At 35.7% G+C, this 14,740-nt stretch overlaps 2 long non-coding RNA genes across 3 annotated transcripts; one reads left to right on the top strand and one right to left on the bottom strand.

The window, feature by feature from the left end:
• Window positions 1–774: 774 nt before the first annotated feature.
• Window positions 775–2,221, top strand: LOC118738718. Of its 2 annotated transcripts, none has more exons than XR_004992941.1 (3): window positions 775–1,451; window positions 1,548–1,663; window positions 1,730–2,221. It is a non-coding gene; the product is annotated as an uncharacterized LOC118738718 (long non-coding RNA). The 2 variants fall into 2 exon arrangements; XR_004992940.1 differs by having other exon boundaries at window positions 1,523–1,663.
• A 342-nt stretch (window positions 2,222–2,563) lies between these two features.
• On the bottom strand, window positions 2,564–3,145 carry LOC118738720. The gene is made up of 2 exons (XR_004992942.1): window positions 2,815–3,145; window positions 2,564–2,754 (listed from the first exon to the last, which is right to left on the bottom strand). It is a non-coding gene; the product is annotated as an uncharacterized LOC118738720 (long non-coding RNA).
• Between the last annotated feature and the right edge of the window lie 11,595 nt (window positions 3,146–14,740).

Raw genomic sequence — 14,740 nt, 5'->3', positions numbered from 1 at the left:
GGCTTCGTGGTCAAAAGCGTTTGTGCTTACTTTGGTTTTTAAATACTCTTCAAAACTGTGATAAAACTGAGGAAATGGAGCAAGGTATGGTTCCAACGGGGAGCATATAGGATCAAATGTGTCCGCGCTAATAACCACTAGGGAGCATGATGCGAAAGTAAAACATTGAGTTCGTTAAAAATCTTCATTGGGTCTGCATTATTGCTTTCGAACAACTTGTTTACTTTTTGCACCTGAAAATTAGGCAAATAGTAAAATCGGCTAAAAACGGCTAACTTTTTTTTACAAACCGGCTAACAAATCGGCTGCCGGCTAGATCGAATTTTCTCCGGCTAGTTGCTATCAAAACCGGCTAAATCTAGCCGGAAAACGGCTAAAATGGCAACGCTGAACATTGTTAATATATACATTTTTTCATGTGCTAAAAATCGTACTTACCCAAAGGGCTACATGTCCAAAATTATTGCTACGTGTTCCTAATTAATCAATCTTTATATATTTATTGATTCCTGCAAAATTCGGCCATGTAATATTAAAATTAACAAATTTTTCTGCATTGTTTACATATTTTTTTATGCGTTTTGGCATTTCTTTCTCGCAATTGCACCAAAATGACGTCACGCTTAAATTATCCTCTATCATCGGCGCAATCTTGTATTCTATCATTCTTGATATGACACTATTGAAGTAAATGAGCGATATGTATGTATATGTGGTTCTGTGGCAAGAATGATAGATTGCGCCCATGATTCCAAGAATGATAGAATACAAGATTGCGCCGTCCTGGCCGTTGACATTTGTGTACCACAAGTAAACAAAGAATAGAGACAAAAGTAGAACGAGTTCAAACTGTCAAAACAGTTCACTTTACAGCGAAAGTGGTGTTTTAATTTTGATCAATGCGAAAATATTGCATTTTTCATCTAATCTATTGGAGAATAGTGAACGTTTTAGTGCACTCCATGCTTTGCAATTAAGGCTGCTGCAGCAAACGTTTTAGTGTACTCCATTGCTTTGCAATTAAGGCTGGTGCAGCAAACTGCGCCAGCATCTGAGTGGGATTGATTAGTTAACTTGCTAAAGGAGGCTGCTTGGAGCAGAACCGATATGATTGTGATAAAATGCTGTAAATATAATAATAAAAAAACATTTCGGCTTTGGCACGCCCTGTATACACAAAATGCAGCGATTCGTCGCAGCGTTACATTTGCATCTACGCATAATGAGATGGGGCACCATGGCACACTTCATGGAAGGACAACAGCGCGAATCGGAGCCATGCAGTGTGCATGAGTGCAGTACTACCAACAGCTGTTCCTGCAAATCGTGAATATCGTGAAGCATCTGGAACGCAACTATTATTTCGTACCTTTGTCGTTTACGCAACATACCTGAAGAGCTGGAACAAAGACATAAATCACAGGGATTGATCCGGCCCAATAAATATGCAGGTTAATTGGTGATAATTGAAAACGCAATTTCTATAATTATGTATTTATGTTATACACATTTGTAAATATAGGGAAAACTTTTGCTTTTTGTCGCAGGCGAATCGAGAAAATCTACTTTCCTCAAAGAGATGCGTATAATACGCGGCATTATTTATGAACTCGAACTTATTCCAGAATACAGTGAGAAGTGATATATTAAAATGTATTACGAGGTAAGCTTTAAATCGTTTTTTCCAATAAGATCTGTAAAAGAACTAATCAGGAATCTTTGTTTGAAGGAAAGCACGTATTGATTGATGCTCGTCAAATACTGGGAATCCCATAGGGAAACACCGAACAAGAAACAATGCGAAATAGGCGAAATTAATTGAATGTAGTAAAGTGGAAATCGACAATTTCATACAGTGGGCTCCATATATTCGTAGACTATGGCAAGATCCTTTTGTAGTTTTCTACTTCAATATTGACATAACTCCAAAACCAAACGCTCGAAAAAACTGTTTTCAAGTTTTAAATTTTACCTTAATTTAGAAAGGCCCCTATCGTCGCTGAAATATAAAAAAGCCATAACTAACTATAATTTATATTGCATAAACGATGAAACGCATCATAATCAATCGAAAAGCGAGTTTTGCATATTGAGTTAGTTACGGCATTTTGTATTTTAACGACGATGTGAGATATGGCCCTTCTATGTTAAGGTAACGATATACTCCCATATCAAAAATGAATACTTATTTTGCTCTACTGAGCTAGTGGTAATCAGTGCAGGGGGGAGATTCCGTAACCAGTTAGCGACAATTTGCGAATCGCTAACTGGTTATAAGATCTCCCACCAGATATGAAAGTACACAACATAGAAGAGCAGTTAGCATCCATTTCTCTATACTTAACTCGATTTTGTATTATGTTGGACATTGAGATTATGACACTATTGAAGTAAATGAGCAATATGTAAACACAAATTTGTTTGTCTTTTTGTTAATTTAATTTGCGGCCCTGAAAAGGGCCTTTTGCACATTTCCATATACATATGCATGTAAACACAAAAATGATGGCCTAATTGAATTTGTACTTTTGAAAGCATAAATAATTGTCTCTTTGTAAATTAATTGGCGGCCCTGAAAAGGGCCTTTGATTCATTCATGTTATTCTCCTGCAAATAAATAAATATGGATATTTTTTTATACAAGATGCCAGATTATTTGTTAAACTCATAGGCTTACGTTGCATCCATGCCTTATAATTTTAGGCGGCTTAAACATTGAGCTTACTTTGCGGGAACTGCGGACGTTGCTGCATGCTACAATCAAAGAACTTTTAATTTCTACGGATTTATACAACATTTCAGTTGACAACTTACCGTATGTTTTTAGTACGTACTTACAATTTATAATGGTACCATATGAATCTAAGCCAGAGTTTTTTTAATTTTTCTTCTTTTCTTGTGGGCATTTTCAATGAGTTCTTTATTTAATTTTCTTATTTTAAAGAACATTCTTGCCCTGAAAAATAATTTTTTCACTTTAATGTCGCAATGAATTTTCGAAGCATGCTCAATGTGAGTTTTTACAAAATCATTTGTAATGAGCAAGCCATCTTCGTTCATTGCTTTAAACACTGACTCTAGATTTCTCATATGGTCCATCATAGATGAACTTGGTATTGACAACCCACCCTCGCTTAGGTGACTCGCCCAGGAACATGAGTTGTCATTGCTACCAAACGACGTGCTTGGAATATCATCCTTTAACCTGTGGCAAATATACCCGGCTAAATGCTCCAGTCCGTCAAATTCCAATTCGTCGAATTCCGCCGCTTCCACCGGCCACAGTTCTTTATTAGAACTCAGGTTTTTTAGCAAAATACCTGTAAATATGGCGATACATTAGGGATGTAATCATTAATACTACAATATATTTATATAATAAATAGTAATAATAATTAATAGTAATAATAATTAATAGTTAAAAAATTATGTTAAAGTACTTGTAAGAGGCGGCTGGGTGACTTCTAAATCTGGCGTATCATCCTCTTCTACGTTAGCAGAGTCGGATAAGACGCCCTTGTTATGTCCCAGCAAGTAGAGCCTCAAACGGTATTTAAATTCCTGCTGGTCAGGGTGATCATGCAACCCGCCTTTCGAACGAATAATTCCGAAGAAGTTTTCCAGAACGTCCTGGTTGAGGCGATACGTTAACACATACTTGATGTTAAATCGAGCTTTAATATCCTCGAACATCAACTTTAACGCTAAATTCGTTTGTATGATTCCTTTAGGCAAAATGAAAAAAATTTATATTTATCTTGAGAAACACATATTAGTTTACCTTTTTGGAATGGCAGCAGACTGAATTTGCCAATCACCCTCATACTTTTTATTAGGTTGGTCATTTCGTCAAGGATCTTGTCTTGCTCCTCGAGCGCTAGACCATATGCAAGACGCCGCTTCCTGGAGTCGGCGTGGGGAACCCTGACGTTTAAAACATCAAACCAATCATTCGTCTATGGTGTATAATTTTAACATACGTTTTAATATTAGGGTTTAAATATGTATGTGCATATGTATATGCATATATGTATGTGCATATATTCACATATAATTCACATATATATATGTATATAGGAATATCAATTATACATACTGTTTTAAACAGTTGGAAGCATTCGGCCCAGTTTTGCTTCTGCAGGTGACCCACACTTGCTGCCCTTGTGATGGCCTGCGCTACAGTGTGCGAAAATAATTTTTCAGCCGTCTTGACCTTTTGGCGGTGAGCTCCAGCCACGGTCAAGTTACTTGCTGAAATCTTGTGAGTTATTGTCAAGTCCGTGCTTGTAATTGACAATAACTCCAAAATTATTTCCTTTTTCACAGGTTTCTCATTAATTAGGAAACCTTGATCAAGGAAATGATTTCGCAAAAGTTTTAGCAAGTGCGGCACGTCAGCGAAAACGTAAACCTTTTGGTCATTGAAAATAAACCTATGGAAATGAGAAGTATTAATAGGGACTGAAATATGAATATACATCTAATTATCATTATTTACCACGGCTGGTCTTCGTTTACGCCGAGATCATTGAAAAGCGACCTATTGGTACCTCCTAAATCACATACGACAGCCACTGCATTGTAGCCACAATCTTGCGACTTCTGCAATATGCTTTGCAGCAAAACGGAAGTCATTTTGCAGTCAAAGTCATAAAAGACTGGCTGTTTCCACTTTGCCATGAGACCTGAAATATATAAGGGCTTTACAAATATTTTATATTATTTAAAAAATCTTTTCTGTAATATTTACCTCTTAACATCGCTACCTGCACATAGTTGACGGGTGCTAATGTTGAGTCCGACGAAACATCATAACAGTAAGATTGTCTTACTTTCATTTCGTCGAAACTCAACACGCATAGTTTCTGTGCCTCGTCCATATGGGTAGCGGCTGCCAACAAGCGGAAGACTGGGTTTATAAGTCCGCGCGAAATCTCCACTTTTTGTGCCCAAGTCTGCAGTGTGCGAACTCCAGGTAGTGGAAAACATTGCTTATACAGCAGCCTGTATGCATTTGGACTGGCAGCATACAATGTAATTGACTGTGCAATATCCTCCTCCGCCCAATTTCGTCGCTTCGACCCAGTCTTCAGTTTGTCTATCTGACCTTTGGTGAATATAGAAGCCAGTTTATCTTCTATATTTCCCATTTCGGCAGCCATTGCATCCAAACTCTTTTTCAACAACTCTACTGCCCACGCGTGCTTCTTCAGCTGAAGGTCAGACTCCCGCTTTAATGTAGCGATCTCGGTACTCTGCTTAGCGGTTTGCTTTTTGAGGATTGCATTTTCGCGCTTCAATGTCGCTCTGCAAGAAGTAGAAAATATAAGTTATGATTTGATTTGCACATTATGATCTTGAAATTATTAACGTACACTTCCGCTTTTAACATTTCCACTTCTTGAAGATCGCCGTCATAGTAAGCCCAGTTACGAATTGGTGATGTCGAAGCATCAAGAGTACCGTCCTTGGGTCGATATTCTGTATTGCTTTCACTTACAACCACTGTAACAAACCCCTTAGATTAATAATATAATTTTAAGGGCGTACTATTTTTACTACCTTCGCAACTACCTAGCTCAAGCACCTCCATATTGTGGTCATCATGCGGTTGAGACTCTGCTACAGGTATAGCACACACAGAAATGGATGGCACCGCATCGCGCCTGAGTAACGGGCGTTTAGCCAATCCTAATCCTTTTATTAGATATCTACGTAATTCAAAGTAAATGATACTTACCCGCTTTGTACTGCATAACATTGTGATAATCATCGTCGGTAAAGTGCTTCATGCATATGAAGCTGGTATCCAAATTGAATGGCTTTACTTGCCCGCAGAATTCCACCCACTTTCTCGCCACGGCATCGTTGCGAGGAAAGGAAAAAAAGCTGCATTTAGAGGCACTACCTTGACGGCTGTCGCAATTTAATACACGGCACTTCATTTTATCAGTTTTTACACACTACTCACCTGAAAAATCACTAAAAAATTGCAAATTAACACGATTTTAACCGATTTTTCACTAATAATTCAAATTTCTCTATGCAACTTATTTGTAAACAAAAGTTTATTTACGAGTTACCACAACTGTCAAAATCGGCAAAACCAAAGTAGCGGTACCTCTGACGGCGCCACCTTTGTTTCGCTGCACCGTGCCATGATTCAATAACACAAGGTTATGTAATTTGTGACATCTAAAATTTGACACTCCTTTATCTAGATTTGTAGTTAGGAAGTAGGAGAATGGGGAAGAATGTGATCGCCTTTTGCGAAAACGGTAGTAGAAAGGTACTAAGAAAGTGCGCAAAGAATACCATTCGAAATAAAACGTGTAGTATTAATTATATGTGAATTTGCAATACATTTGGTGTTTTAATGGAAATACTAAGCAATACGTAAAAATGTAGATTTTTAATCTAAGTTATTCGTCATTTCCTGGAACAAATCTAAAATATCGACCGTTCAGCTATGCAAAAACAAAAAATACAGATCAATAGAACTTTTTACGCTCATTTCAACCATGCCAAAATTACTTAGTGCGAGTAAAATATAAAGACGTTTTAGAAGGTTACAATTGAATTCTTTGATTTTTTTTAATATTAATATCTTATGAACCACATAACCGATAATCAATTTAACTTTCCGCTGATATACATAATTGAAATTGTTTTTTATATATTTAAACCAAAACCACTAAAAAACGAACAAATATTATTTTTTCATGAAATAACCTGCATAATTATTGCAAAGAAATTTATTCTATTTAGAAGTATCAGTTACTATCTTTAATTCGATATCCATATTTTATCAAACATATCATTGAAATACTAAAATTGTAATATACATTTTACTAGTGTTGGGCAGTATCGATACCAAAAGTACTCAGAACACGATTCTCAAAAGGATCGACCGCGCTCGATTTTTAAAAGTATCGATACTGAGTACTCCAAAGAACTCAGTACTCAAGAAAGAACTCGAAAGTACTCAGTGCTCACAAAAGAACTCGAAAGTAGAAAGATCTCAGGATCGATTCAATGTACTCAGGATTAAGTGTCGAATAGGTACTTAAAAGCAAGGAATGAAACCGAAACCCAAACCGAAACCGTAACCGTTTAAAACCGTTTCGTTTTTCAAAACCGAAACCGAAACCGTAACCGTTATCTTAACCTGAAAAGGAACGATACCGAAACCATTTCAATCACAGGTTTCAATCGGTTTCCAGAAATTTACAAAAATAATAAATCAAAATTTCTTTGAAATAAATGATTCATTTAACCAAAATCAGCAATATTTTGCTAAAATTCTTGTTAAGTAGTAAATAAGTATGTCAAGGTAATTTTTCGCAAAAAGCTACTAAAATGGTGCCTAATAAATTAAATCTCCGATCTGGCATCGGTTATTTGGAAGAAGTTATTTTGATTTTCATTTTCACGTGTATAGTTGTAAAGAACACAGAAATGAAGGGGTTTCATTATTATGTAGTAAATATATGACGAAAATAACAATTATATTTTAGTTTTCATACACCTTTAGTTTTACAGCAAAAAGGAAACATTTAAGTGAATCTGGTGATGACGTTGTTGCTGTGTATCTGTGTAGTTTTCAGCGAAAACTGGTTTTCGTTTGACAGATTTTACATGGACGAAAACACAAGTTTTAGGTCGAAAACCAGTTTTAGCAACGAAAACATGTTTCCGATGTCGGTCAGAACATGGTATAAGTGAAAAAAACAAGAACAACGTGAATCAGCTGTTTCTCGACTTGTGGGCACGAAATGTGGTTTTTGCGTTCCCGTACTTCTGGACTTTGTTCCATTTTTAAAAAAAAAAATGTTTCTCTTATTCTCTAATTACCAAATCCGGTCCGGATTGTTAGGGAAAGAACCTAGTGTTGATATTATCAGTGAACTGTAATTTTCAATTTTCTTTCCTTTAAGACATTGTGATTTAAATAATATCAACAAAATTTCTGTGAAAAACCGAAACCGGAACGAAACCGAAACCGAAACCAAAACCGAAATAAATTTTGAAGAACGTAACCAAAACCGAAACCAAAACACTTGGCAAAACCGAAACCCAAACCGGAACGTTATTTTGAATCGGTTTCATTCCTTGCTTAAAAGTACTGTGTTTTATTTACATTACCGGTATTAAAAAATGATTGTATCAATTTAAAGTTTCAATGGTTTGCAAGTACAATACTAATTTCAATAAAGTGCTGCCAGCTTGTGAGATTAAGCATTGAATTGTTACCTTCGTGTGCATCAGTGTTGCCAGAGAAAAATATCGTTTGGAGCTAAAACGGTCGAAAAAAGAGCTAAAAAGAGGTAAATAATACTAATAGTAGCTAAAATGAAGAGCTACATATATATTTTTGTTAAGGTTGAGCATTTATTGACGTAAGGTTGTTTTTACATTTACCGCAATTTTAATAAAAACAACGAATTTTATAAGTTTAAGTGCTGAAAAAATCTTTTACAACCAAAATAAGGTGCATATATTTCGAATTCGTTGCTATGGCACTTATAACAGTGAACAAAAATACTTTACAAACTGTTAAAGTCTGTAATTTCAAATATTTGAATTGAATAATTTTTTCGCTACATTTTTCTGGAGAGTTTTACTTCCAGCTCTCCTTAAAGGTAAAACAAAATCCGCGCTATCAGGAAAAGAATTTTCTTCTAATTAATTTTTGAATTCTTTAGCCTAGATCCAAGAGTTAATGATGGGTACACTGCATTTCGAAATTTTCTATTTTATCAACGCTGAAGTTTTGGCTTATATATACCAAATGCAACTAAAACTTTCTAAGGCTAAAAAAGTGCTAGATAAATTTGAAAAGAGCTAAAGAAAGAGCTAGCTAAAGTGCTAAATCTAGCTCCAAAAGCACCAAAATGGCAACGCTGATGTACATATTTAAAGTAAGTACTCAGTACTCTCAAAAATACCCGATCCTTAAAAGTATCGATACCAAAGAACGCGATCCTCAAAAGTAATCGATACTTCCCAACACTACATTTTACCGTTTTGATTGAAACAACATACATAAGGTCCATTCTTTTGCAACCGAGCTACAAAAGAACACTCGCTCAAATGACGAAATACACGCAAAGCAACAACACAAACTCGGCTATTTATCCAAATTCAGCCAGGTCGGTTAAAAAATGCGCGACCTGAAGAGTAGTGTTTTTAAGTGAAAAAACTGCTCTATTGTGAATTGTTAATGGGAAAGTGGAGAGGGAAATTTTTGTTTTCGTATATATATGATTTATATTAGAAATAAGTATATATATTACGCAAATACCTCGCATAATTACTAATTTCTATTGTTTTTTGTGTCTAAATCCCGTTGAACTAATGTTTCTTGCCAGGTACCAGCAGGGTTGCTTAAGTAGCTAAAAGGAAATTTTACCAGAGTTGTGCGTCCTTTTGTCACTCGCTTACAAAAAAATGCAGCTATATATGAATTTAACTATTAATTTTTCATTTTATTACTCCTTTTGTATTATGTAGTTAATCAGTATCGTATTACAATAACTCACTTCACAGTATACAGTCCGACAGTAATTTTGCCACTTGATTCATTCCGCGTTTTATTTTCTTTCAAGATTATTTGAAGTTACTTTGAAGATTTTTTACTTTTTATTTGTAATTTTCCTTTTTATATAGCTTTAGTTTTTCATTTGATAATGAAACTCGGTTAGAGATGAGTTGGAGAATGATTTTGGATATCAACTTGAGGACTATGAATTTCTCCAAGGTTGGAGAAATATTTTTTTGGTGTTTATTGGGATACGATGCAATATTATAATAAATTTCCTAAGCATTGAACATTCCGTGTTTTATATAGTCAAACATTTTTCGGTCTTCGGGGAGATTACGATAACCGGGGCGACAAATTTTGATTATGCTATTGCTGGGCCCCTCCGCGTTTCAGATATACCGAATTTCAGGTTTAAGGCCTTCTAGTTTTTAAGATATTTAATGCTGAAAGTATTTTTCTTTTATTTTTTTTTTTAATATTAATACTTTATGAACGACATAACCGATTAAAAAAAGAAATGTGTCAAAATAAAGATAATTAATTTATCTTTCATCTCATTTACCTAATTTCTATTGTTTTTATACTTTAGAGCCCAAAATATTAAAAAACGAAAAAGTTTCGTAATTTTTTCATAAAGTAACCTTTTTTAAGAAAGTTACGTTATTATTGCTAAAGAAATGTACATTATTTAGAAAGTACAAGTTATTGCCATTTATTTGGTATAAATATTTTATTATGATCTGTGTTTAAGGTTTCGGAATTCAGTGAAAATAAAAAATTTAAATGCATTTACAAGCAAGTGACAACCTTATAGCCTATTTCCACCAATAGCTTAACTACAGTTAAGAGATCAGCAAGTTGCAAGAATTTTCACATGGATAGAGCGGAAGGATTTATCTCTTACATTTTGCCTTTTTAATTTCGTTTTCTTGTACTAAACATGAGCAATTACCCCTTTCAAGCAGTTAAGGCCTGGTGGAATGAACCATTACGCCTATTGTAGTTCACTCATAAAAGGTCCCCTCTTCTCCGGCAAGCCGAATTCTGCGTAGTAACGGTTATAATTCCTAAGCGCGGCGGAAGATCGCCTACGCAGAGAAAAGTTCCGCCCCTCTCCTTCGGTAACACAGAAATAATTCTGCGTTGTAAGGGTTATAATTCTTAAGCGCAACCGAAGACCGCCTACGCATAAATAAGATCAGCCCCTCTTCTCCGGCAACACAGAAAGGAGAATTCTGCGTATTAAGTGTTAAGATCCCTAAGCGCGGCCGAAGGCCGCCTACGCAGAAAGAAGTTCCGCCTCTCTTCTCCGGCAACGCAGAAGGTGAATTCTACGTAGTAAGGGTTATAATCCTAATACCATGTCCCCACCAAAAAGTTAACCATCTCAAATCGAACTTAACCACATCACTACTATTGCTGTCCACACTGCGGTTTGAGGTTTATAAAACAGTACAAATGTAAAGAACAGTGTCCGGACCTAAAAAAATCGATTCAGGACTAAATTACTGCAAAAATCGGAGCAAAAACAAATTTTCCGTACTAGATTGAATTTTTTATTTTTGTTTCTGACATTAATTGTTTGACTAAAATATTTTCTATATATATATATAGATTGGCGCTTACACATATGTTAGTGTTTGGCCGAGCTTCTCCTCCGATTTGTGGCGTGCGCCTTGATGTTGTTACAAAAAGAGGAGGGACCTACAGTTTTACGCCGACTCCGAACGGCGATTGTATTTTTATGAGAAGCTGTTTTTCAAGGCAGAAATACACTCGGAGGTTTGCCATTGCCTGCCGAGGGACGACCGCTGTTAAGAAAAAACCTTTTATCTATATTTTTGCGATGTTGCTTTGACCAGGGTTTGAACCCAGGTGCTGCGGAGTGGAAGCTCGCACTGCTTACCACTACACCACAGCGGCCGACAAATATTTTCTATTCATGCAAAATAAGAACGCGGGGCAATGTAAGGATAATATGTTACATATTTAGGTAGTTTTTAGCATTTTCTATATAGCAGAACGTATCTAACACTTAATTTTTTAAAAAGCAAACCTTTTCTACTTTATATAAAATTCATTCTACATATATTTTTTAACAAGTTAAGTAAAGTTCTGCATCCGCCAATTTGTACAGCCATACATCAAAAAATAAGGAAGTTACTTTATTGACGCATTGCTATGAAAGAGTTACTTTTTAACAGTGAGATTTGGCTAACTTTCAATTTTTTTACTGAAACCGGTGGTGAACACTCAAAAAACGGCCCCAAGAGGGGCATAACATGAATGAAAAAAACGGAGTAGATTTGAAGTCAAGCGGAGTAGAGGAGTAGATTTCAAATTTTTTCAAAAACCGGAGTAAATCTAATCTGATCTAAGTGGAGTCCAAACACTAGTAGGGAACGAATTCTTTACATTTTAACGCTAATGACCCACAGATGGCGGGAAAACACAGGGTTGTATCAGACTTTCGACGTGGTTTCGAGTTGGTTAGCTTTTAACCATCTCAGTGAAATGGTTAAGTGCTGTCATTTTTATATGGCGAAACTACGCTAAATCAAGTGGGTTATCGGGATAACCAACTCAATAGCCATAACTACGTAGGAAGAAGTTTTGCTCAAAAATACTGTCGATAGCGCAGCCGGTGTTGGGTCCGACCAGTTATCTTTTAAACACTGTATAGTACAGACTGAAGACGACATGTTGTATACCAAATTAAAGCTTGTTTCATGTACTATTTATCATTTAATTGTAAAACTCTTATTTATATTTATGTAGGCAATTTTTAAAAAATCATGTGTTTGTTTAAAATTTGTTGTAACTTTTTTTAGTAAAATTAAACTAGTTTTCGTGTCCCATCAAAAAAATTTTACTGTTATACTTGCTTCAAAAACCTCTATCGACGCCCTTGTTCAAAAGTTTTCGCCCGGGGTATCGTAATCGTGGCCGGTCTTCTTTTAGGCCCAATTTCAGACGGCCTACTTAAGTATAGATTGTTCTGATATTCATTTTCAGATTATACATTTAATCTGCACTTAAATGGCCAATATTGGCTATTTAAATATGAGATGTGCAACCCTGTGTGTGTACCTAACAACCAAGATTGATAGGTAGGTTGTTTAATCAATCCCACCAAATCCCACCAAAAAACAGTCAGCTTTTCAGCGCATAATAGTTGCGTTCCTTATCTCCCAGAAATAGTCAGAAAAAGTCCGAAGTAGTCAGATTTAGTCCAAAAAGCGTTCCTTAACTCGAAAATGAAAGCAAAAATGAGAGAGCAACACTCAGTGAGAGTGACTCTCTTCAGTCCGAAGTAGTCAGATTTAGTCAGAAGAATTTTTGCTGGCAAAATGTTGAAAAGTGACAAACTCAACTGAATTAAAATTAACGGAAATTAAAGAATACACAAAAAGTGAGAATAATCTAAAAAGTAAAAAAAAAGAGAATTGAAATTGGAAGGAGGCAAAAAATAATTGATATAGTGTTTATTGTGCTTGTGTGAATGTGTTTTGTACATACATTTATATTCTTATTTGACGTTAGTTTTGTTGTTCCCATTCTTTGGACTAAAAATTTGGTTTTTGCGTTCCTTTACTTTTTCCTGTTATTCCCTTTTAGTGAGCGCATTTTGCTGATGCTCAGATTTTAATCCAAAAAGATAAGGAATGAACCTAGTGTAAACAAACAGGCAAATTATTTATTAATTCCAACGGCTTTTTACCCTCCATTCCCGCCCAACCGACACGAGGGTCGCAGTCCGCATGACGTACGGTACCTTTTTTTTTTTAGTTTTTTGGTGTCGAGTAGTGGAAACAGGAGTTTGTTAAGTGTCGAGATCTAAAACTATTCAGCTACAGAATCAAATTCATCAGCTGATTGGATATGCTAAAGATAGTATTTCAATTATTGAGAGTGGAAATAATAGTTTTCTTTATAGTAAAAATCGAGTCCGATATATCAAACGCGCTGGAATGAGAGTTAAAATCTTGACATAAACAACGGAATGATTCGTTTAGTTCAAAATTAGTTTTGCATGGCTTCAAAAACAGAGGTCGAAAGTGTCTTGACACTCGAGAGGGGACATTAAAATTGACCTCAGCCAGGAGGGCCGGGCTATTAATCAAGCCTGTCATTAATTTTACGATAAATATTATACCTAGCATTTCTCTACGACTTGCGATTGTAGGCAAATTTATGAGCTTTAGACGACTTGTGTAAGGGGGGAGATTGTAATCTGAATCCCAGTTAAAGTCACGCAACGCAAAAAGCAAGAATTGCTTTTGAATTGATTCATTCCTCTCTGAATGAACTTGGTAGCGGGGATTCCAAACAATAGATCGGTATTCTAGTATAGGTCTAACTAAAGTAGTAAAATGAGCTTTTGTAACATAAGTATCTCTGAACTCTTTTGACCATCGCTTTACAAATGCAAAAACGCCTTGGCTTTATTGACTGTAACATTAATATGATGGTTGAAATTGAGTTTGGAATCCATTATGATACCAAGATCGACAAAATTGGATACCTGCTCCAGATTATAATTTGATTTTGAATAAACAGCTGGTTGCACAGCCCTCCGAGAGAAACACATAACTTTACATTTTTGAAGGTTTAGTGGCATATAGTTTGTATTACACCAACTAACCACGTTGTTCAGGTCCGCTTGTAACAAAGACCTTTCTTCGATAGAGGACAATGTTTTAAAAAGTTTCACATCATCGGCATACATTAAAATTTTTTAATGTTTTATTATAGAAGAAGTATCATTAATGAATATCAGGAACAGAATCGGACCAAGGTGGCTTCCCTGAGGAACTCCTGAAGAAGCTTTAATGATGTTGGAAGAACAATTATTAACAATAACTCTTTGTGTTCTATCAGAGAGGTAAGATGAGATCCATTGAAGAAGACTGGGCTGAAAGCCGATCGGTGAAATCGGTGTATATTACGTCGGTATGAGCATTTTCTCTAAAACCGTTTGAGACATGAGTTGGAAACTCCAATAAATTAGTGATAGTAGATTTTCCTTTAGAAAACCCGTGTTGAGATTTTGAAATTGAAGAAGATATAGAATATGTCAGCTGATTAACAATAATTGCTTCGAATAATTTGGGGATAGCGGAGAGTTTCGCTATGCCTCGATAGTTTTCTATAGAGGACCTGCTGCCGTTTTTTTAAAGTGGTATTATGAAAGAC

Source organism: Rhagoletis pomonella, unplaced genomic scaffold, assembly GCF_013731165.1.
Source record: "Rhagoletis pomonella isolate Grant_MI unplaced genomic scaffold, Rhpom_1.0 Rhpom_scaffold_00005, whole genome shotgun sequence".
Taxonomy (NCBI): domain Eukaryota; kingdom Metazoa; phylum Arthropoda; class Insecta; order Diptera; family Tephritidae; genus Rhagoletis; species Rhagoletis pomonella.
This window is presented reverse-complemented; position numbering and strand designations above follow the sequence as displayed.